Source organism: Lissotriton vulgaris, chromosome 8 (assembly GCF_964263255.1).
Source record: "Lissotriton vulgaris chromosome 8, aLisVul1.2, whole genome shotgun sequence".
NCBI lineage: Eukaryota > Metazoa > Chordata > Amphibia > Caudata > Salamandridae > Lissotriton > Lissotriton vulgaris.
This window is the reverse complement of record NC_141696.1, coordinates 1,351,909,490-1,351,935,025: the sequence shown is the minus strand read 5'-3', so window position 1 is coordinate 1,351,935,025 and position 25,536 is coordinate 1,351,909,490. Positions and strand designations below refer to the sequence as shown.

At 44.9% G+C, this 25,536-nt stretch overlaps 1 protein-coding gene across 1 annotated transcript in view; it reads right to left on the bottom strand.

Moving 5' to 3' along the window:
- The window catches only part of MTMR2 (myotubularin related protein 2), a 270,640-nt gene extending 249,951 nt beyond the window's left edge, over positions 1 to 20,689 (bottom strand). The window contains exon 1 of the mRNA XM_086935293.1: positions 20,550 to 20,689. The gene's annotated coding sequence lies outside the window, so the exon portion shown is untranslated. The remainder of the gene's footprint in view (positions 1 to 20,549) is intronic.
- Positions 20,690 to 25,536: the final 4,847 nt, after the last annotated feature.

Sequence of the window (25,536 nt, the reverse complement as noted above, 5' to 3'; positions counted from 1 at the left end):
GATGCCTCCTTAGCGCTTCACAATCAGGCTCATGTTTATCCTTCCTTCCTGCACCCTTTTCAGTTATCCGGTAGAATGAGCCTGTCGGCGTGTGGGATTTTTATACTATGGTTAACAAGGTAATGATGAGCACCTGTGGGAATAGTAAGGGTGGAAAGACTACCCCTTTGTGTTGTTGGTGCTCAATACATAAAGGTATTCTCCCCCCCCTCCCCCCGGGCAGACCTATAGTGTCTGGCATCAACTCTCTTCTGGAACCCCTCTCTCGCTATTGTGATTTCTTTCTTAATCCACTGGTCCAGCAAACACCCAGTTACATCAAGGACACCAAACACTTACTACAAGTCATCAACAACACTGAATTCAACCCGAACACCCAACTCCTGGTGGGCCTGGATATTGAAAGCCTTTACACCAGTATCCCCCAGGACGCCACCATCCAAGTCCTGAGACAGGTACTCATGGAGTCCCCATGGCCGCACCGCACACCCAGAGAATTCATCCTCCAATGTGCCACAATAGCACTAAAGGAAAACTATTTCGAGTATGAGGGAAGCCTGTACCTCCAAACCAACGGAACTTCAATGGGCAGCGTCTTCGCCCCCAGCGTGGCAGGACTCTATGTCCACCTCTTTGAGCAGACCCACATCACCCACAACACCAATCCCTATACCAGGAATATTCTCACATGGCGTCGATATATAGACAACATCCTTATGATCTGGCAGGGATCAGAAATAACTCTACAACTCTTCCTCACTTGGCTCAATGAAAGAGACCCATACCTGAAATTCACAAGCACCTCGAGTGCAAGCCAAAGATGGCCAACTGATCACTACCACCTATTAGAAGCCCACCTCAAGGAACTCACTCCTCCACTACACAAGTTTCCATCCCCGCCCTTTTAGGGAAAAACTTACCATTTGGGCAATTTCTGCGTATACGCAGAAACTGCACTCAAGCAACCGACTACAAAAATCAATTGGCAGACCTGTCTAAGAAACTGGAGGAACGAGGCTACCCCCGGGCCATCATTAACAAAACCAAGAAAAGACCCAGGAACCAAAATAGGGAGGCCCTTCTGGAAACTGTACCCAAGGACAAGAGTGACCAACCCATCACGTGTGTCACCACATTCAACACAGCCTCCAATGAGGTGGCGAAGCTCATACGCAGAAACTGGAAAATCCTAAACTCTGGACAACGACAATGGGAAACCCCTAGGTTTGCCTACAAAAGGTGCAACAACCTGAAAGACCAACTCGTGAGCACCCGCCCCAGACTCCTGACCAATAGAGAACCCAACACTATCCTGAATGCGTGGGGCCTTTCTAAAATCTCTGGACATTATCCATGCAATGACTGTAGCGTGTGCCATCTTACCAGCCATACGAAAACATTGATACTAGAACCAGACAAAGTGTGGACTCAACGCAGCCACACAAACTGTAGTTCACGCAACGTGATCTACCTACTTACCTGCAGCTGCGGCCTCCGATACATCGGTATGATCGCCCGCAAAATAAGAACCAGAGTCACAGAACACAGGAGCACAATCAGGTGCAAGAAGAACATTAGTAAACTGACCAGTCATTTCATCACCCAGGGACACACTCCCAATGACCTGACCTGGACCATCATCGAACAACTACCGGAACTGGCAGTGGATAATGAGAAGAAATTACTCAGCAAGGAACAACGTTGGATATATCGCCTATCCACCCAAACCAATGCCCTCAACGATGCCATGCCGTGGAATTCAGTCACACCCTAGACCTACACTAGTCACAATTACCTTGTCCTTGTACAGTGATCAGTCCCCCGTGCCACAGTCCCTCTGTACATAGACATAGATCATGCTCCCCCTTATGTGTACCACTAGGCTGCCATAATCATGGGCACATGCTTTAACCCCCTTAACATTGCCATGTCAACTTTAGCGCGCAGCGCCTAGCAGTGCATGCGCATTAAGCAGTGATTAACGGGCCGAACCACTCTGGGACGCGGCGTGTCCCACAGGCATGTTTCCCCAATATTAGCGCATACATAGCCAACGCTGATCCCTTCGCGCCTGCGCAGATAAGACCACGCCACACCTAACACGGTTGTTGCCCCTTTCCCCGTACCAACGGTGGCATATTTCTGTTGCTACATGTACCTAAATACTTTATCACACAGATTGCAATCGCGCTATCATACTAAGCATATGCAAAAGACTAGAGTACAAATCACCTACATGAGCAGTAACATTATAATCACGCATTCATACTGAGCATGTGCGAGAAACTAGTGTGCAAATCATGAGCAACAACATAGCAATCGCGCTGACATACTGAGCATGCACGAGAGACTAGTGTGCAAACCACGAGCATGAGCAGCAACAACACAAAGGGGTAGTCTTTCCACCCTTACTATTCCCACAGGTGCTCATCATTACCTTGTTAACCATAGTATAAAAAGCCCACACGCCGACAGGCTCATTCTACCGGAGGACGACGGCGGGACAACAGGTACAAGGCAGGCACTGACCAGAAAGACTGTGAGTATCACAAACCTGACAAGCCTCCAAACAACAAACTGGGTAAGCGCTTCTTTCCTCACAGGTCCCTAACCCCTACAGCCTATCTCTTTTTCTCCCATAGGGTCATCCCCTTACAGCTTCCCTCCAGGAAGCCTTGGCTAATAACCCAAAGCGTAAGAACAATTTTCTTGCGCCCTGCCACACTAAGTCAACTCCTTTCAGTGTGATTTCCGTGTTTTAGCCACACCACGCTCCTAATTAGTCGCGTATTTTCACTCTGATGGCACCACCAGTACCATCACACCTAGCCGACTATAGTCCTCTCACCTTGCATTATAGATCCGGCCACCAAAGCATTGTTGACCATATGTCTAAATTGACTACTGACTCTCTCTGTAAATGTTTTGTCCTTGTTCTTAATGTTTGTTTGTACAGGTATGCATGAGAAGGGAATCCCCCTCTCACATATAGAAAAACGCCTTAGTGAGTGTATCACATAGTCTGTACCACAACACTAAGTCTGTTTTATTTCACCACACCTTTTTAAAAAACGGTCCTGAGGGAAGCCAGAATACTCTAAGGCACTGGCTGAAACATGTCGACCATCTGAAGGACGCAGGGGGCAGTAACTCGCCACCCTCACGCGTCCTGTAGCCTTACTTTTAACCGCTGGTGACGGCCGAGTTATTAAAATTTAATTTACCCTCGGGTACTAGGACCACCACCAAGCCGTCACAACTCACCCAACCTCACTGCACTCTCAGCAATATACCAGCTCCGCTGTAATCAGGCGTCGTAGCACACCCGGGACATACTAGGTGTCACTGGGTGGGCCCGATGATGAAGCATGCCACCAACTAGGTTGGTGGGTGAGGGCTTCATGAATACACCAACAAGGTGCCCGTGACAGAACTAATTTGGTCAACTTAAGCTAGTCCTCTTTGTTTAATCACATATAAACCCTCGGGGACTCGGACTAGCTACCTAGTCCTCGCTCTCTCTCTTGTTACACGCATGTACAATCAGTGACATAAAAGAAAGAACATAATTGTACACACAAGAGACAGAAAGACAGGCAATCTGAACTCTGGAATGAAGTAGTAGTCTGAAGTATTGCTACAGCTCATCAAGAAAAGTATGAAAGATTAGATAAAGGCAGGTGTTTTTTTTAAAAGAAAATATTATTTAGATTTTTTTAATGTGGCTTTTTCCAAATTAACATTTTCATTAAATGCACCACCTGGCAAATAATGCTGACCTTGTATATATTTAATTATATACTTTGTGTAAACATTAGCTTATAATGTACAACATTTGATTTTAGACTGGGCGCGTCTTTCCATGTTATGATTCCAATGAGCGCCTCAGGATATCGTCATCCTTCTTTGTGTCATCGAGGAAGTGGAATAACTACATGTCTAAGAATGCTTAGAGCTCACTTGATGGGCGGCTCTATATAGGAGGGAACTTCCTGTTCCTCTTGTCGGATATTTTGGATCTCTATCGACCCGAAGACAGCGCTCTTGGTTTTCCTGGTGTGCTTGTACGTTTGTTCCTAGAAGAAGGAAGGCTCTTGTTCTGTTCGTGTTTAGCCTTGCGTATGTTTGAGAATCGGCATTTCGGCCGGTTGTGGTAGAACCGCGATTGTTCCTCCGTTGGAGAGCCTATTTGCCACGGCTCATGCGGAGGAAGACAGGTTCATCTATAACGAGGAGAGCGCGTTAATTATCCTGCCCTGCCCTCCGTTGGAAGAGTCGTATTGCACGGCTCATTGCGGAGGACGACGTGTGGTTGTGTGGAGTCATTCTCCACTTACTTTTATTTTTGAAACGTTTGCCCTCCGTTGGAGAGCCTATTTGCCACGGCTCGTGCGGAGGACGAAATCTCGTCACAATATTGTTTTCTCTTACCAGGCTTGGTAAGTTGGTCCTCTGTTGGCTGAGCCTGCGCCTTGCGGCTCGTGCAGATGATCATTGTGTAATATAAGAGCCTACGACTGGCGGCTCGTGCAAAGGATCATTGTGTTATATGTAGCACCATTGCTTATCAGTCCTTGTTGAGCAACGGTGAAACTGATGCCAAGAGAAACATACTGTTTTGGTGGCACAGGTACTGTACTTCTCATCTTACTACTATAGGGTGACGTAACCCATTTGAGATTATTATTAATTTTTACCATGTGCTAATGAAAGTTCCTAGGATACTGCTCAAGACTCTTCCCTATTTCCCATCATGATCGTTCCACATGGGGTATGTACAAACCTTACATGTATCTCACCATTCCTCTAGAGAATTATAGGTTAGTAGATAAGGGTTGTTATTTTTGTGTTGCAGGGGGAAGTAGCACAGCACATATCCTTCCAGGGCTCGGATGTTGGTGAAGAGTTGTATCTTCTACATTACAGTTACTTTAGATTCCTTTACAGGTAGAGGGTACAGCTTTTGTTTGTTGTTTCTTTTTGATACATGGTTTATAGAAATTGGTACAAATGCTCTTGTTATTTGTCTTCAGATCTCCCTCCCTGCTGTTCCCTTCCTTCCCTGCCTCTTCCTTTGCCCTCGCTTGATTCTTCCTTAACCCAAGGTTATTACAGCATTCTGGGTTTGGACAGATCAGGAGGTGGCCCTATTTTAACATCACGCTGATCCCGAGGACTGAGAGGATAACATTCCAAGATGGCTTTTGCATCACCAAATATTCCTTGGCAAATGGTGAAAGAATGCAACTCAAACACTGTAATGGAAACACGTCCTCAAGATTGGAATGACACACGGTATAGCAGCATGAGAGAAGAGATGTTTCCTTCTCTAGACTGATCTGAGACGTGGTTGATAAAGTCTCAAAGCAGTGTGGCTGAAGAGCGTTGACCCAAACAAGCCACTACATGAAGGAAGCGGATTCAAAGCCCATGCTGCGTATATTGGCGGGATGGGGTAGGGGGCAGGACTTGCCAACAACTCTGTTGCGATGCCTGGACAATACAAGTGTGCTTTAAGTCACAATTCTACTTTTTTAATTAACAGCTCTCCTTTTCAAAGTTTTCATAGTCAGAGGTTACATTTCAATCTATACAAGAGAATTGTTCCATGCAAAACATCGTTATAAAGCAATATGCAAACTCGTTTAACCTAGTTATCATCGGTAAATTAGGTTCAAGACCCAAATTAGTTCTGTAAAGGCTTGATTATTTTTCAAAATTAAAGCATCAGCTGTCTGACTAAAGAGCAAAGCTCATTCCTGAAGCATGATGCTTGCAAACCTCTCTCTCGTAATCAGTTGCAAAGTCTATAAATTGTATATAACACATCCAGGTAAAATATTCTTTTTATTGCCTAAAAGGGTATGGGATATGCATAGTATAAGCATCACTCAAAACTGCAAACCCAAAAATTATGATAACATTTTTTGTTCTGCTTTTGTGTTGTTGATGTATCAAGTGAGAAAAGAAGTGGTAAATAAAAATACTGAGCATTTGGCCATCATGTACATTGATTACATATATTTCTTCGAATTTAAATCATTAATAGTGTTGAGGGGAATGTCCCCGGCATAGCAAACAGGCATGTATCCCGTCCATGAGTGACAGGACTGCATTCAAAGCTGCCACCTCGAATATCTGATGGCCCAGTTGACACGATCATCTAGTGTGTGCTTGGAGGTCTACCCTGTACGTTGTGATTCCAAAGCACTGAACCTGTTCTGTGACTCATAGGGGCACACCAAGTGTGCGTGCCTTCAACACTGAAATATGACAATTGCTCATGTCCTGCATTGCTCACATGAAGCAGTGGTGGCAGTATAAAAATGTATGAGGATTTACAATTCTGACCAGGCTTTTTCCTCGTTCAGAGGTGTGGTGCCTACTGGGCCGAATTATGCAAGAATCCGTGTATATGTAACACTCAGACCCTTGCACTGTAAACACATGTGTGCGTATATGTGAGGTGATGATAGTAGTGAGCCTCTGAGTTGTGGTGTGAGTCTGATTACTGTACCAGTGGCATCCGTTTTCGATTGAGGATTGATAAAGTTTCCCCAGATATTGGAAATATATTGCCTACCTTCCAGAAACTGAAGGGAGGAGCCCCAGGGACTGAAGCTTGGGAGAATGGAGACAGAGTTACCCTTGCAAATTCTATGAGGACTTTAAGTAGGGAATAGCTGCCTGAACACTGCCATTTGGTTGATGGCTGGGTAGTGGAGGGGAGTCAGCAGAATCTGTCATTAAGAATGAAGACGTTTCTAGGCATGGCCTCTCCTTTTGTCTTTCAATGAGTCTTACTTCAGGAAGGCGGATAACAGCCAGGTGCAGAGTATTTACACTTCTGTGTCCCTATGTTTAGGAAACTCCTGGTTAGAGCCAGCATCATTGCTACCTGCTTTGGAAGTCATCTTCTTGCACAAAGGCTGTGTGCGGTGTACTGCAAGCAGACATTAATTTTCAAAAGGAGTCACAGTGAACCAGTTTCTGGACTTTAGACAGGGAATCAACATCCTCTGCCTGGAAAATGAGTATAACTGTGGGATCCAAACTATTTCACTGTGTTCTACTTTTAAGTTCTACTTGTCCAATGAAGGGAGTGGGCCATACACTATTCGAAGAGCTGCTGTGCTCCAGGGTTGGTGTCTGAATGACAGCCTGTCTTCCAGAAGTGACAGAACATCACCTAAAGTCTGCATAACTTTCTGGAGTAGCTCTGGGTCTGTCTAACACATAGAAGCATGCCTGCCTGCCCTGAAAGGGCAGGCAGGCAGGAGGAGAAGTCCAGCCTTGTTCTCGACATGTGGAGCACTTAGAATAAGTGACTTATACTGGGGGATTGACTAGCACAAACCAGAGTTGTGAGGGACACCTGGCATCTTTGCGTGGCTCATGTGATGAACTGTGTGAAATATCAATAATGCCTAAAGACACAATGTGTTGTCCAATAGCAGTGCAGCATGACCCAAGGGACATGTCTATTGCTGCGTTGATGTGTTCTGAAACCTGCAAGGTCCAACAATGCTATCGAAGTGGAGGATAACACCCCCCCCCCCCACTCCGCCCCGATGTCCTGGGGACTACCATCACTAACAACAAGCACACCCTATGAAGGTTTACAGGGAGTATTCATTGCCTGTGGCAAGATGCAATAGGGAGGGTTGTTTTCAGAAAAACCTTACCCACTTACAAATCTGCTGACAGTGCAACCATGAAGAGCGCACCACCAATCAAAAAACAAGGACTGAGAGACTGTATCTTGAACCAAAAAGATAAGCCTGCACATTAAGGATATTAACAGTTTTCAGCATGAACTCTTTTGTTCAAGAGCCGAACATATTGACCTACTGATTACCAAACATGGTAGTTGCTTGCACAATCTAATTTGTCGGAAAGCACCTGTGCCTGATTCAAGCATATGACATTTTATTCTGTTACGAGACTGTAGATATTGTGGGAACCACAGGAACTTTGTCAGGCCACTGTAAATAGTGTAAGGAATGTCGTACTTGGTTAGAGACCATAGACTAATTTGTAGAACCTGTTTGCTGAATACCCATTATTGTGTTTAGTATGTTGTCATAACTGAAATACAGTGCAGCTTCTTTAATAGTTGCACTTTCTCACAAAAGTGCATCAAAATTACGTAAAAATGTATTTATCAGAATGAGAACCAACAAGTATTTTAATTTTGTAATGCAGTTCTTATTACATACCTCCCAGCAAACATTGATTTTGTATTACATATTCCAGAACACTGCACTAAATGCATTATAGTCCCATCTTAAATTCTACATTTAATATGTTGGGAGGACCACTTCAAACTAAAGTTATAAATTGACAATACTTTGCAAACCTTTTATGTTTTCCTTTATTTCAAATCATACTTCAATCAGGGGTGTGGAATTCCTATAGGTCGATGCCAAGGACATAATGTTTGGGGTCAGGGACAACAAGTTTCAATGTGTATTTTGTCTTTGGGACAAGTAGGCCCAACCTCCTGCAGCACAAGCCCTTTGGCTGCCAGTTTACCATACCACATTTTGCATCAGGAAAAGGCATTGTCTGCAGTCAAGATAATTTTTGTGCTTATAAGTTAATGCTGTTTAAACTTGCATTTAAGCTTCATTAATGCAAAGTCTTTAATATTAGGGTGAGCATGCTAAGGAAATATTGTAAGCTTGGACTGCACTTCTGACAGTGGTTCCAGTACAAACATGTTTGAATACGTTTTTAAAGTTTAGCAGTATGAGGCTATGTATAATGCTCTCAGAACGCTCTCTGATTAGATGCAAAGGGTTCGATATTGATATCTTTAAATTTGCAGGTAAACACTTAAAGTAATTCATGTTTAAGGGCCCGATTCACAGAATGAACTTAAGACTCAATCCTAAACTTACTACTATTTTGGTATTCACAGAATGCACTTACTACTTTTGGCATTCACAGAATGAACTTACTACTTTTGGTATTCACAGAAGTTAGGATGTTGTCTTAAGTTAAGTTTTGGGAGACAAGGGTCCTAAGCGTATACAAAATAATAGGCAGGCAGCAATGATTCTCCAGCGGATCCGGCAGGCAGCAATGATTCTCCGCTGGAGAATCATTGCTGCCTGCCGGATCCGCGGCATTGTTCCGGTTTCTGCAGATTGCTGACTCACCCGACCGCATCCCGGCGACGGCCATCGAGCCGCTCCCCAATCCCCAAATGTTTAACTCAACCCGAAAACATCATTAAGGTTCACAAAACCTTACAAACAAAGGATTCCAATTTTGCCGATCACTGGCCCCACCGCTTGCTGTCAGGAACCTCGGAGGGCGCCAGCCTAATCCGAACCCATGTGAAGCACCTTGCTTGTTCGTAATCACCGAGCCCAAGCTGCGGCCAATGAGCCCCCGCCTGCATTGACAAGGGAAGCCCCCATGACGCTGGCATTCCCGCGCCCTTGCGGAGAATATCAACTTCTCCACCTCTAACCAGAGGCTTTTTTAACCTTTAAACCAGGCAAAACAATTAATTAAGTCCTGAAGATGATCCCATTATAATTTGAGCACGGGATCGAAACGTCGACTCCTTTGAGTGGACATACGTTGAATTAATGTATATCTATATCTGTATGTACTACTCCAAGAGATACTGTTAACTTTTGACTCAAAACAGTACCCTGTCTGCTCTTTTCCTTTGCCTGAAACACCCCTTTCTCTCTCCTATCCTCTCTTTTATCTCTCCCGGTACGGCACAGGAGTGTGCTTTACTACAATGAATTATTGTTGTATAAATGTATTTAGAACAAGAATCTATTTATCTGAGTAATAAATTCCCTGTCCGGCTGGGCAAGGGATATAGATATATAGAAGCCTATTGTGGTCTATATAACATTTGTCTATTATTTTGTATACGCTTAGGACCCTTGTCTCCCAAAACTTACCTGATACCCATGGTCCATAGCTACCCGCTGGGTTCCACTTGTTCTTTCAAATAGTTGTCTTAAGTTAAGACAAAATCCTAACTTAAGTCGGTCTTAAGTCTGTCTTAAGTTTGTCTTAAGACAAACTTAAGACAAAATCCTAACTTCTGTGAATACCAAAAGTAGTAAGTTCATTCTGTGAATGCCAAAAGTAGTAAGTGCATTCTGTGAATACCAAAATAGTAGTAAGTTTAGGATTGAGTCTTAAGTTCATTCTGTGAATCGGGCCCGTTATGTTTTACTTCATCCTGTATGCCCTAAAAGCGTTTGCTTTCCATTAGATTTTGTGTTTCTGTAGTTTTGGTTTCATGTAAAGTATCAGTTTTGTATAGTGCATAGTGAGCATGTAGTCACCTCCAGGTATTTGGGTTGGTTCCGGGAGAGGATGGGCTGAACATATGATGTTACAATGCATGCAATTACAACGCATGCTTTTACAACTCAGTCTTTACATCGTAACTACCATTACATTGCATGATTTTACAATGCATGCCATTACAATGCATTTTTAAAAACTACCATTACAACGCATTCCATTAGAACGCATACCATTACAATGCATAATACTTTTAGAGCAACAGTAGGTTAAGTGTTGGATAGTGTAGGGGTAAAAATTACTATTCCCACTCCAGTGAGTGCAACAGTAGGGAAAGTGTTGAATAGTGTAGGAGTAACAATTACTATTCCCATGTACCCCAAAACCCATCCCCAGCCTAATACTAAACAAATCTCCATTACTTACCTTATAATGCGTTGTAATAGCATGCGTTGTAATGGCATGCGCTGTAATGGCATGCGTTGTAATGGCATGCGTTGTAATGGCATGCGTTGCAGTGACATGCGTTGCAGTGACATGCGTTGCAGTGACATGCGTTGCAGTGACATGCGTTGCAGTGACATGCATTGTAATGGCATGCAATGTAAAGGCAGTTGCATTGTAACAGTTGCGTTGTAACGGTACGTCGTTGTAATGACTGTGTTGTAATGGATGTTTCCCGATGGGGTGCCCAGACAGCGTCCTATTGGGAGCTCTGGAGTTGATGCTTTGGCAATGTGAGATTCTCACGATAAATTTCACTAGGTAACGAAGGTGTTCAAGCTACATGTTCGTCTAATCCTTGGTCCTTCTAGAGTGCACACAGCTATGGTTACATATGTGACAATTGTGATCAACATTTTATATGAAAAGAAAGCGTGAGAAGGATGTACACCTGTGGACATACTGACAGTGCCAAAGGAAAATAAAATGCTGTGTTTACAAGTGAGGGCAGAGTGTGAGTATGGGAGAGTGTGAGTTTGGGAGAGTTAAAAGACAGCTATCAAGTGGAAGATGCTGACGAGTGAGATAAGGCAGATGGAAGATTTCTGAAATATGTGATGAGAAATAAAGCGCCAAGTTACAGAGAGAGTGTGAATGAAAGTGATGTGCAGGGGAGAACAGCAGACACTAAGCCACTCAGAAGACCACTAACCATTACACAGACTTAGTAATGGTTAATTCAGTCTCATATTTTAGAATCAAAAAATGTTCAATTCTGATTATTCACAATGAAATCGTTTTTTATCGGATACTATTAACAAGCATTATGGAGAACTTATGAAAGCATATATTGGATCAGGAGGGCAGGCCCAAACTTCAAAAGGGGGTGGCGGGGGCAGAACCCAGTATGGTCAGGAAACTTTATTGTAAATGTAAATGTCATGGTACTTATAGAGCGCACTGTCACTAGACGGTCACCTTGCGGTGTCGCCTATTCGGCTTCCTGGCGCTGATACTCATACCGCTGTGGAACCCCTCCTGGCTTTCCCTGTGAAGTGTCCACTCCTGGGCACCCCCAGGGTGAAGCCAGGCATCCTTAGCGCTGTTGGGGCTGGTGTGGAGGCTAAGCAAGCTATTGCCCAGAGTTGCAGCGTGGGGCCCGTGATTAGAATAGGCACTGAGGCGAGAATTAACAGGTCCGGGGCAATTGAGCCCCACTGGTATGTCACTTCCAAGAGAAAAATCACTCTGCGGATCAATTGAAATGGCAGGTAATAGATATTGCGACAATACCTGAAAGAGGAGGGGATATTTCACAAATATTACAAAGACGTGAATGCCATTGGATTGACAGAGTCAATTCAATTAATGAGGGGCTTAATTCTGCAGATGAATGGAGGGGCTTCGTTTCCACTCTGACAACTTGATTATGAAAAGTAAAAACATGTGTTCATTTTGTATGTCTGAAGATGTATAAGAAATGTGAATATGTTGAAATGTTCTTGTAATGTTTCTTTAATTATTTACATAACTGTATATAGAGTTATTAGAAAACAAGGCAAATATGGCTGTGGTACATCTATGCTATATGGTACCTGTGCACGTCTGGTTTGAAACATCCTTAATAGGTGTGACATAAATTACAAAGTTTGAACTGCTGTACATCAAATTGAATAACAACAGTATTTCACATCGTAATGACCGCGATTTTGATAAATAATTGTTGTACAGGAAATGCCAGCTCTGCATAAACGGTAATTGTTAAATGTGACGGGCGCTTTGGGTGCTAAAAGGACTCGAACAACCAGTATCAGATTAAATCATACTACGGTCACCGCGATAGTTCTGTGTTTACATATCATGGCCGTTACTATGACAATCACCCGTTGTTTACCTTCCGCCTACATCACAGAGAATGCGTGCGCACCTTACGCTCCGCGTTATAAACGCGATGACGCATACACACCCGGAACTACTCTGTTATCGGACAGACGACCGGTGAAACGCGATCAGGCGTTCCGAGTTCTGAGAGCAGGTGAGCTCCACGACTGCCCCTCGCAGAGATACCTTTAATAAACTAGCCTTCCTTTAATACAAATTCCGTTTATTAACAGGCATTTTCCTGTCTTCTGCTACCAATTATCGAGTGTCAGCCTTACATTCAAGATCACCACGGATTCCATCGACAGTGGTGAGTGGCTATTCCCTGTGACATATAAGTCTAAGGGGTGGCTTTTGAAGACACTTTAGCAATACTGCCCCGTACATAGATTCCTGCAATAAATTAGCCCTCTTTTAATATAAATTCCGTTTGTTACCAGGCATTTTCCTGTCTTCTGTTGCCAATTACTGATTGTCAGCCTTATATTCAAGATTATCACGGTATCCACCGACAGTGGTGAGTGGCTATTTCTGTGTGCGCTATATATAAGTCTAAGCTGTGGCTTTGAAGACACTTTTTGCCCACCCTATAGTACGTTTATAACACCTGTCTTTTTACCTTGCTTCCAAACAGTGCCCGGCTGGGTACACTGTAAGTCAATTCCAAATTTTTTATCACGCATGGGTTGCATTAATAAAAGACACCACAAGGTATTATCCGTTCATTTTAATTTATACATATTCATTAATGATTGCGACTACACATACTTACACAATTTTCACTTTCCCGTAGATGTCCCTCACTGTCTAGTCCTGACGAGACCTTTACTGAGCAGGTCGAAACGCCGTCGACGCCATAGAGAATGAACCTTTTCAAGCACAGTGTTCTATGATTGTAGATAGTCACTGTTAAGAATTGCTTTATTATTGTGCTTGGTCATTTTCCCTTTGTAAATATTCATAATAACAAAGCTGTACAGATCACTTATTATTTTATGTTCTGTTTTTTGTTCACAAACCACTGGGGACACATTGCACAATTTTTTGTATATATGTCGCTGTTATAACTATTAGACTGAGTGTCTGAAAGTTGAAATACAAAGAATAATTTCTTAAAAAATTGGTATATATGTGTGCTTCTTTCTTTGCCAGACCCTTTTCTGTTACAATTTAATAGTGCTTATCTAAGCCGTTATATTAAATATTGTGTTAAATAAATATGCCACAGGAACCATTGTTCTTTGGATAAACATATTGCCCTGGTTCCGCTGTGAGTAGGGTTCCCTTGTTTCCCCCTTTCGTGTTTACAAGTGAGGGCAGAGTGTGAGTATGGGAGAGTGTGAGTTTGGGAGAGTTAAAAGACAGCTATCAAGTGGAAGATGCTGACGAGTGAGATAAGGCAGATGGAAGATTTCTGAAATATGTGATGAGAAATAAAGCGCTAAGTTACAGAGAGAGTGTGAATGAAAGTGATGTGCAGGGGAGAACAGCAGACACTAAGCCACTCAGAAGACCACTAACCATTACACAGACTTAGTAATGGTTAATTCAGTCTCATATTTTAGAATCAAAAAATGTTCAATTCTGATTATTCACAATGAAATCGTTTTTTATCGGATACTATTAACAAGCATTATGGAGAACTTACGAAAGCATATATTGGATCAGGAGGGCAGGCCCAAACTTCAAAAGGGGGTGGCGAGGGCAGAACCCAGTATGGTCAGGAAACTTTATTGTAAATGTAAATGTAAATGTCATGGTACTTATAGAGCGCACTGTCACTAGACGGTCACCTTGCAGTGTCGCCTATTCGGCTTCCTGGCGCTGATACTCATACCGCTGTGGAACCCCTCCTGGCTTTCCCTGTGAAGTGTCCACTCCTGGGCACCCCCAGGGTGAAGCCAGGCATCCTTAGCGCTGTTGGGGCTGGTGTGGAGGCTAAGCAAGCTATTGCCCAGAGTTGCAGCGTGGGGCCCGTGATTAGAATAGGCACTGAGGCGAGAATTAACAGGTCCGGGGCAATTGAGCCCGAGGCCTCGCCGAGGCGGGAATCGAACCCTGGTCCCTGGCCAGAACTCTGCATCAGGGTCTGCCGCTCTAACCATTGAGCCACACTCCTCCACTTTTGTAAGGCAATCATCATATCCAGACAAACGCTGCGTAAAGCGCGGCGTGTAAACCGGTGTAATTCTTTTTTTTTTTTTTAAAGCTGAGCAGTGAAAGAGTCAAAAAGGTCACATAATAAAAGTTTTGGGGAGATTCAGAAGGAAAAAAAGGATAAGGATGGGTCACAATCTTTCAGCTATTAAAGGATTCAAACCTAGTGCGACTTTGGGCCCACATTATCAGTAAAATAACTGAAATATGGGCAGGAAAAATGGAGTTACCGAGAAACAGCTTGGGTGCGCTATATCACTGAGCTTTATGTGGAACAGACTGATAATTTAATAGAGGTAGGAGGGCTCTCCACTCCAAATGTATCTTTTAAAGAAAAGTTGGTGGTAGCTGAACCAAGCCTACAACATCAGGAGGTTTTGGAGGTAGGATTGAGCCAGCCCGATGAAGAGATCCAGGTAGCTGAGCGTAATCTAACAGATAGGGGAAAGGTGGCAAAGGTATTAATAAAGCTGAAAGCTAATGGAGTCCCGGACCCGAATGTGCTGCCAGCTGGCCTTTTTAAGGAGGCGCACAAAGATTGGGCAGTAGTGTTGTCAGCTCTTTATAACCACTGTTTTCTAAGCGCTGACCTACAAGACGGCTGGGATTAATTTTAGGCCCTATATTAAGAGCGGAGATCAGACCGCAGCCGCAAACTATAGATTGGTTGCCTTACTGGAATTTGAAGCAAAAGTCTATGCCCAAATTTTACTACAACATTTGGAATCCTGGGTGGCAGAGGAGGGAATATTGCCATTTTTTTCAAACAGGGTCCCGGGCTGGAGCTTCTAAGGTAGACAATATTCAAGCTCTGTCTGTCCTTGGGCATAACACCATTCAGAAGATCAGACCACCTCTCCTGTGTAGTTTATAGATTACAGTGCAGCTTTTGACAGAGTAGATAGGGCAATTCTATGGAGGAAGCTTGCGGGGTGGGTTATACCATCGAACTTGTTAGGAGCCATCATATCACTATATACAGAGACATGGGTTCGAGTGAAAACTAGTGCAACAACAGTAACAGAAAGTAAAAACTAAGTGAGGGTTAAAACAGGGTTGTTTTCTGGCTCCCCTGTTGTTTAAACTGTACACAACAGATTTAGGGAAAGCACTGGACGGCTGTAGCTTTGTCCTCCCCTAATCTAAGCTCAGCTTGATTACAAATAATTCAATACGCCGATGATATTGTGGTCATGGTTCACACCAAGTCAGGGTTGCAAAGGGCTTTAAACACTTTGGGTAGATTTAACAAGGAAAAACATTTATTGGTAAATCAGTCCAAAACTAAAGTCCTGATATTCGGGAGTTACCGTACGAAGAAGTTGGCAACCTGGCAGTTCGGAGGTCAGACCATTAACACAGCAATGCACTATAAATATCTGGGCGTGTGGTTTAGTGAAACTGGTTCTGCAGTAGCCCAAGTTAAATATCTTAATAATAAAGCGGCAGCTATTCCTTATGGAATTGGCCAACTAAATCCTTTCTTAAGTGGTGCTTCTGCTTTCCCCATTTTAAGAGTTATAAAGGCAACCTTACTCCCAGCTTTGCAGTAGGGGCATCGTGCCTATCTTGAAGCCTGGTGATATCTGCTGTGGTGGCCGCTGTTTTCCCCTGACTGACGATGCGGACCTCCCTTGCTGAGTGATTACGGTGGGGTGAGCCGCATATAGAAATTGGGAATTCCGGGAGAGCAAGAGGCAGATTGACTTCGCGGCTGTTGGCGCCCGCGTGAAACCTCGTGACCACTGCCTGCAGGAGACCGGGTTCGCCAGTACGAGCGGCCGTCTTGTTACGCAGAGGTCAGACTGGGTGGACAAATGCGCCTAATCAAAGCATGGGGGCCCGAGATGTGTAGTGGAGGCGACCCGATAATGATCTGCCTAATCTCAACATGGTGCCCAGGCGAGAGTTGCCTGACCTTGACATGGCGTCCGCTGCTCAGAAAAGCAGCTACAAGCAGAAATTAATGCTTAATACCCCGCTGGAAGTCTTCCTTTAGGAGTGCTCAGAGAGGCTGGCTAAATGCGAGCGGGAGCCTTGATATCTTCACCAGTAACGGCTTCGGCCCACTCCAACTAGGGTCCTACTCCCTGTAAGCGAAGGGCTATCTCCAACAAGGGAGAATTAACGATCCCCGGCCGCGCCTGACTCCAACATGGCGCCCTTGCTGTTGTAGCTACAGGAGGGATAGTGTTGGCCCACTCCAACTGATGATCTACTTCCTTCACCACCAGGGAAGCTCCTGATTGCTCATAAACCCAATCCTGGGAACTGGCATGACTCCAACATGGGGCATGAGCATCACCCTGCGCCTGACCCCAAAATGGCTGCCACTGATCCGATCTAGTTCAAGGGGAAGTCTCATGGCTGAGGCTGTGGACCACTCACATGGATCTTGATTCTTGATTTTCGGTCACCTCCTGATCATCTCTCTAATTCCGGCGGAGCCCGAACCGCATGGCCGAATCCCGGTGGAGCTGCACCGACAGCTATAGGGGAGACTGGCTCTGGCGCACTGCTTTGGCAGTAACCTACCCAGCCGGACCTCGGACATATGTCTCGTCTTTTCTCCGCTGCAGTCTCCTTCCAATTGGTCTCCCAGCTCTTCTTGAATTGATACTCGTCCGGCGGAGCCAGAACCGCATGGCCGATTCCCGGTGGAGCTGCACCGACAGCTATAGGGGAGATTGGCCCTGGCACACCGCTTTGGCCGTCACCTACCCAGCCGGACTTCGGACATATTTCTCGCCTTTTTCTCTGCTGCTATCTCCTTCCAATGGACTGCCAGCTCCCCCTGTTCTTTTTGAATCCTGACACTCAACTTGTCAATAACTGTATTGAATTTGTAATTTTTCTGTAATGAATGTGAAAGTTCTGTAACTGGTAACACGCTGTTTCCTTATGTAAAGCGCTCTGATACCTCCGGGTCTAGCTAGCGCTATATAAAACTCTAAAAATAAAATAAATAAAATAAATGAGAGTGCTTGTGTTACCAATAAGAGATTTCAAACCGCATTGGGCTTAAAGCGGGGGTGATTTAAAGTGTAGGCTATGCAGCAATTATCGGGAATCATGGTTTCATCTGTTATGTTGTTGTCCGGCCCTAAATCAACAAAGGAGACTACTGCTAAAACCTATTTTTTTGGCAGAGTGCGTTTGCTCTTGTGCACAGGAATCAGCCTTTTGCTTCAGCAGTAGCTCACCCAGAGGGCTGGGGAGAAGTGCAAAATTTGTTAACATTTTAAATAACTGTTACACACCGGGAAATAGCTTTTTCTCCGAAATAATGTCTGCAATTAACTTATCAGTTTTGCAGGAGTGTATGTAAGAGACGATCTGGGGGACAGTGGACACCTAGGATGGATAGGGCCCAGTGGTGAGGTTTAATTATTCTTAGACGGAACTCTTGGAATTTATGGCTCCTGTTAGCTCTAAGTTAGGCAAGATCAGAATCCAATAAGCATTTCGTCCTTTCAAATTGAATTTCTCCCACCTGTCCTCAAGTAAAGGACTAAGGCATTATTTTAATTTGGCTCCTGTTATTATAAATTAGTTCTGTGTATATACTCCTGACTTTGTTTCATGAATATTCAATATTGTATATGTATTTTAGTGATAATGAGATGAGGTACTATTTATTGATGGAGTTGACTCATTCGGACTGGGTTAGAACGAGGTATTTGGTATCTTAATAAGGGTACTGTGATTATTTGAAGAATGGACTATCGTTGATTATATTGTTAACAAATCTTTGAAGATGAAGAGTTTCATGTTGTCTGAGTCTAACGAATATGTCTATTTGTTATGATTTTAATGTATTATACAATAAATGTTACTACTACTAACCAGCATTAGCAAACCCATTAGGTCTGCCTTGTTTTAGCCACATGTTAATTGTCGTATATGTTTGGATACCGTAGCAGAAAACTAAAGAGAAAGGTACTCAAATACTGACTGGTCAAGTGGAACCCTATGCGAAAGAAAAGTATTTGTTAAAGTTTTAACCAGCGCCCTTAATCGCATAGGTCGGATATCTTGCATACGAAGCAGGTGATGAATGGCAGTGGATGGTGAGAACATGAGTTAAAGCTGTTGTGCCTGCCGGATTATAGGGATCACAGAACAAGTGTACCAGCTGGTCCTCTCCAGACTAGACTACTGCAATTCTCTTCTTACTGGCCTCCCCACATCTCACCTATCCCCACTTAAGTCTGTTTTCCATTCAGCAGCTCGCTTCATTTATGGGGCCAAAAGAAGCGATCACCTCACACCGATGTTATCCACCCTGCGCTGGCTTCCCTTTGAGGCTAGAGCTATCTACAAGACCGCTTGTATCACCCACAAAGCCTTGCACTCCTCCTCTCCTCGCTACCTGGCGAATAAACTGAAACTCTCTGGAGGCTCTAGATCTTCACGCAATGCTACTGCTTGAACCTCCCACTTTCAAGAAGGAGAGAACAATGGCCCAATCCTTTTCAGGCAACGCAGTGAGAATCTGTAACTCCTTTCCGCCTCCACTCCGGACCACCGCTTCCTCTCAGGCCTTCAAAAGGGACCTCAAAGTTCTCCTCCTCCAGAGACACCTCTAAAAGTAATTCACGTCCTCTTGTTATTTGGAGGAAGACTTCCCACTACTGATAATTTCTACTTTCCATGACCATGGAAGTGCCTTCCCAGTGTATTCCTGGGGTTGGAGTGTCTGCCTTTTTGCAGTATTTTCCATGTACTTGTGTTTGGTGTCCTTTTGTAACATGCACACACCACTTTGCCCTTGTAACACACGGTTTGCTACCTCTCACATGTTTTTACCTTTGATACTTGCACAAGTGCCACCTTTGCCTACGTAAACTTGTTCTTGTGCCTGAGTGTCTAGCACTTAGTGCAGTATTATACCTCAAATTATACTTTGTTTTCTCTTGTAACTGCACACTTGTCACTTTTTCCTCTTGTGCACTTTTTACTACCTCATGTATTTTTGGTTGCTCACAATTTTTACTACCTCATGTATTTTGTTTGCTCACAATTGTCACTATTATCTTTACTACCTCATGTATTTTTGGTTGCTCACAATTTTTACTACCTCGTGTATTTTGTTTGCTCACAACTGTCACTATTACCTTATGTAACGTAACGTATGCTTTTGTAATCTGTTCTTTTGTAATGTTTCTCATTATGTTCCATCTCTGTTCGTTTTGTGAAGCGCTCTGACACCTTCGAGTAAAGTCCGCGCTATATAAAAATGCATAAATAAACCAGTGTACAATCATGGAGCCTCAAGATTAACAAAGTTTTTTAAAAAAACATACATTCCCCAATAACCGGGCAGGGCTCCGCCTCTGCCAGCGGGTCGGGCAAAGTCCTTGAGAAGTTATGACGTTCATCTGCAAGGTGCCTAATGTGCGCAGACTGTGTTATTAAGGTGGTTAGATACACATTAGCCTGTTTCACTCGGCTTCGCATTTGTAAACAGTCTACAAAGCACTAACGCACAATGACCACTGGCGCTCTAGGGGATGGTAAGCACTTAGCACTGGCAGACCACACAAACTTCAGGCATCACAGAAGGCTGCGAGTCTGCGTTAAGCGGCGAGCGTTCAGAACGCCTCACGCATAAACGTGACAGTTGGTACCTAGCACGTTGCGCATCCTCACCCTCCCCCTGGCTGACGTCACAGCGGCCCAAACGCTGGTCTCACCAAACTACCTACAAGGTCGCACTCAAGCCTCTCCCGCCCCCAAACAGTTACCCTACGGCGTTGCCTGTCACAGCGTCCACTTACCCGGCGCACTACGGGCGCAGCTCCGCTCACTCGCTTCACCGGAAGTTGCTTTCACCCACGGCTCCTGGCTTCTCTCACAGGGCACAGAGGCGGCGGGACGTCTGTGTCAGGCGGCTCAGAGCAGCCCAGATAGCGCGAGAGGAGCAGCAGGCGGGGCTCGGCTGGCGGATGGCTGTCTGTCTGTCTGTGTCGCTTCCACCGGGTGTTTCTTACCTGCTGCTTCGGTTGGGCGGAAGCGCAGGGTTCCAGAACAATGCTTCTGTTTTCCACTCTTCAAAGAATTTCGAAATCCAAGTTTTAATAGCGATTTCGGGGAACTTTTGGGAAAAGCTGTTGGGAGCTTGAAAACCATGTATTCGACTCGGAAAGGCGATTTAATTCTCTCAGCTGTTGGCAGCAGCGGCAAGGCCAATGTTTTGGTACCGCTGTCGATTGTGGGAGCCGCGACCTTTCCTTTTAGGGAGAAGCATACACCAAGTTATTTCATTGAAGGGATAACATAAAACCGTGAAAAACAAGAAAGATTAAAGGAGCCGCGAGTGAATCATACTTATAAAAACTATTGAGCTGCCAAAGGAGGGCGAATTAACATTTTGGCTGGTGATCTGTGGAGTTATAGAAGGTGAATAATGCCCTGGTTAATTCCGGCAGGCGCGCTACGCCCATAGCGTTAATAGGGCTTAAACCCCCCCTCACCCCCCACACCTTATCCCCCCATGTGTCTCAGACCAGGATTCTGCGGCTTATCTTCTGTGGATGGGTTGTTCAGTGTCTCGAGTCTTATCTCCGCCACAACCGAGTTTTTCACAGGTCCTTATCAGTCCATTTACATTTATTTGTAAACTGGTTAACTAACAAGCTTAGATTGTTTTCATTGATTCCATTACCTTCTGGATCCACACTCTTGTCCATACATTTATATTTTACTTTTACTGCCACAGTGGGAGAATGCATTTCATGAAAATTCATATCACAAGTAGGAATGACACTCCACTAACCTGACACTTTGTGATAGCTTGCTCACCATGCACTCACGCTGTTACCCTGCACTCAAACCGTTCATCCTCCTCTTACACTGTGCCCACAAAAGCTCACCCTGCACTCAAAGTGACCACACTGCGCTCATGCCACTTGTCATGAACCCGTGCTGTTCTCCCTCCAATTACCCTGCGGTTACGTGAGTACTCCGCTCATCTTGTACTCTGTGACCTCACTGCCCTCAGACCATGCACTTGCGTTGAACACTGCATTCACATGAGCTCACTACTCACCCGGCACTTCACTCGCCTGTCACTTTCAAAGCTCACTCTGCAATCTCAGTCACACAAGCACATCGCTAACCATGCTCTAATTCGTCCTGTGCACTTTCACCTTCACCCAAACTCATATGGTCCTATCACTCACCCTGCAGTCAGGGGCGGCTGGTGACATTTGAAAGTGGTGAGCGTAAACTAATTTGCATATTGCACCGCAGCGATCGAGCGAGCCCGAACCACCTTGCATCCATCCATACATCATTCATCCACCCATCTATCCACCCTGCATCCATACATCATTCATGCATCCACCCATCCATCCATCATGCATCCACCCATCATGCATGCATGCATCCATACATCATACATACATCCACCCATACACCCACCCATCCTGCATCCATACATCATTCATTTATGCACTCACCCATCCATCCATCATGCATCCACCCACCCACCCTGCATACATCATTCATTCATGCATCCACCCACCCATCCATCATGCATCCGCCCATCATGCATGCATCCATACATCATTCATGCATCCACCCATCCATCCACCCAACCATCCTGCATCCATACATCATTCATTCATGCACCCACCCATCCATCCACCCATCCACCATGCATCCACCCATCATGCATGCATCCATCCATACATCATTCATGCATCAACCCATCCATCCACACACCCATCCTGCATCCATACATCATTCATTCATGCACCCATCCATCCATCATGCATCCACCCATCATGCAAGCATCCATCCATACATCATTCATGCATCCATCCATCATTCATGCACTCATCCATCCATCATGCATCCACCCATCATGCATGCATCCATACATCATTCATGCATCCACCCAGCATCCATACATCATTCATGCATACACCCATCATGCATGCATCCATTCATACATCATTCATGCATCCACCCAACCATCCTGCATCCATACATCATTCATGCACCCACCCATCCACCCACCCATCCATCCATCATGCATCCACCCATCATGCATGCATCCATCCATACATCATTCATGCATTCACCCATCCACCCACCCATCCTGCATCCATACATCGTTCGTTCATTCATGCACCCACACATCCATCCATCATGCATCCACCCATCATGCATGCATCCATACAGCATCCATCCACCCATCCATCCATCATGCATGCATCCACCCATCCATCCACCCATCCTGCATCCATACATCATTCATTCATGCATCTACCCACCCATCCATCCTGCATTCATCCATCCACCCATCATTCATGCATCCGTCCATGCACCCATCCATCCACCCATCCACCGAACAATCATTAATGCACCCACCCTGCATCCATCCATCATTCATGTATTTTTATGACCATATAAAAATAAATTATGGACTCTAACAAGCCTTTTGGATCGATGTTGAAGGATGTGCCAGTTTACATATTACATCACCCCTACCTTTTTATGCTGGAAACCTTCTACCGCCCATGTATTTGCCATCCTGTAAGCCCTAGGTATGTACTATACAAATTCACATACAAACATACACCAACATGCATGCAATAATAAATGCATACATCATGCTATTCCGCCTCTACCGTTTGTTAACATTTTGAAATTTTATAACCTTAGTGGAGTTCAAAGAGTACATTATATTTGTGGTGACAGTTAACTCATTTTCTGGAAAATGTTTATAAAATGAAATATGTTGAATGCTGTTGTTGCAACTATCAAAAAAGAAATTCTGAGAATTTTTACATTTCCAAAACCCCATGCCATGAAATAAACGGGTGCCCTGGAATAGACGCACACATTTCTGCAGCAGATGCTTTAACACACTGAACTATCTCAAGTCATTTGTGCAAGCTAGTTTACTGGAACACTGAAAAACACACACTCTTACCAACACAAGTGCGCATGCGTGGGCACGGGTAAAAATTCACCCTCCATCCCCACGCATGCGTACTTGTGTTGCCGTCTGTACAATCATGTCAATGAATCAACATGACGCCCGCCCGGCGGTCTGACGTCATGTTGATTCATTGACATGATTGTCATGAGGGAGCTGCGGGCGGCGTCGGGCAGGGGGGGCTACGCCCCCACACCCCAATGGACGAACCGCGCCTGCCTGCAGTCACTCCTCTCACTGTCGCATCGCTCACTGTGCACTCACATAGGCACTCCTGTCACTCACACAGCTCACCCTTCACTCACATGGGTGCAGCACTCACCCTGTTCTCACACCACGCAAGCAAGCACATCACTCACCCTGTAGTCATACCACTCACTCTTCACTACCTCATCTCACCCTGCACTCACACAAACAAACCTCTCATCCTGCAGTCATACAGGCAGTCTATTTGCCCTGCCTACATATAGGGGCAGTAGTCATCCGGAACTCATATAGACATACCATCACCCAGAACTAACTTCTCACCAGTCACACTCAGTGATCACCCTTCACTCTTGCCGCTCACCCTGCACCATACACAAGCACACCACTCACATGGGCTCCCCTCTCACAATACAATTATGCAGCTCACCCGACATTTGCATCAGCACACTTTTCATCCTACACTCTGTAGTCACTACTCGCCATCACCCAGCACTTACAGGAGCACACCTCTTACTAAGCACATATAAAAATTACACAACTGTAATGAATATACACATAACTCTACAAAGGCACCCACAGAATATCTGCTCTTTCTTTAGTACTAGATGCCTACTTAATTCCATCTGTAACAAATGGGCAGTGCAAGAGGGGAGAGTGGACTGAGAATGTGGGATGGCACATGGAGTGAGAATAGGGTTGAGGCTTTGGGGTATGATGCTGGATTGAGAACCATGTGACACTTTCAGCCAGTCCTACCTTTCCATTCACCACAATACTTCATTCCGGGACATCAGTTTTTTTGCATTGTAAGTTTGGTCTGGAAATTTCAAAATGTTACTGGATAAAATTCACGGTTACCGAAGAAGTCAAGCATTTCTTAGGATCAGTTGGATGCTGTGATATTACCTGTTAGAAAGTGGATTTGTTTATTTCCAATACTGTAACTGCTTGATCCATATGTGAGATCTTTAGTCTGCACTAGTGAGCAGAATTTTCAGGGCGTAGAGGGGAAAGTTTAAGAGTTGAATGTACGAGGGGAGGAGCCTAGCTGGCAACCGTCATGGCCGCCTGGGCCCTCGGCTCCGCCGACTACTCCGCTTCCCTACCGAGCCGCTCTTCCTCCTGCGAGCTATCCTGTCTTCCTGATGCGGTATCGGACCTGGGAAGCGACGCCGGTTCCATCGATGTGCTCCCCGTCGATCCTCCTGCGGTAGAAGTGTCTGAACGCCCCTGCTCCCTTGCTGGTGTTTGCCGACGGGGACGGTCCTTTGTTCTTGGAGGAGCCCGTCTTGCTCCAGATACCTTCGGCCATTGAAAACGGAACGGTGACGGCCGGCGGCACACGGCAGCTGTTCGAGCTTCCCCGCAGCAGCGCGATACTTTTTATCGGCCACCCACGTTCCCACGGCTCCATCGCCCCATTGCTACAATTGTATCCACTTCCCCGGATACCTCCGTCAGACCATTGTCTTTCAGCGCTTTAAAGGGGGCCATTTTGGACTGAGTGCTTGAGGCTAGTAACTGTTGCGGGCACTTGTTACCATCGCCGCTGTCCTGCCACTGTTCATGGAGCTGTAATGAAGGGTGCTACCCCGGTCCCCCCGCCCTGG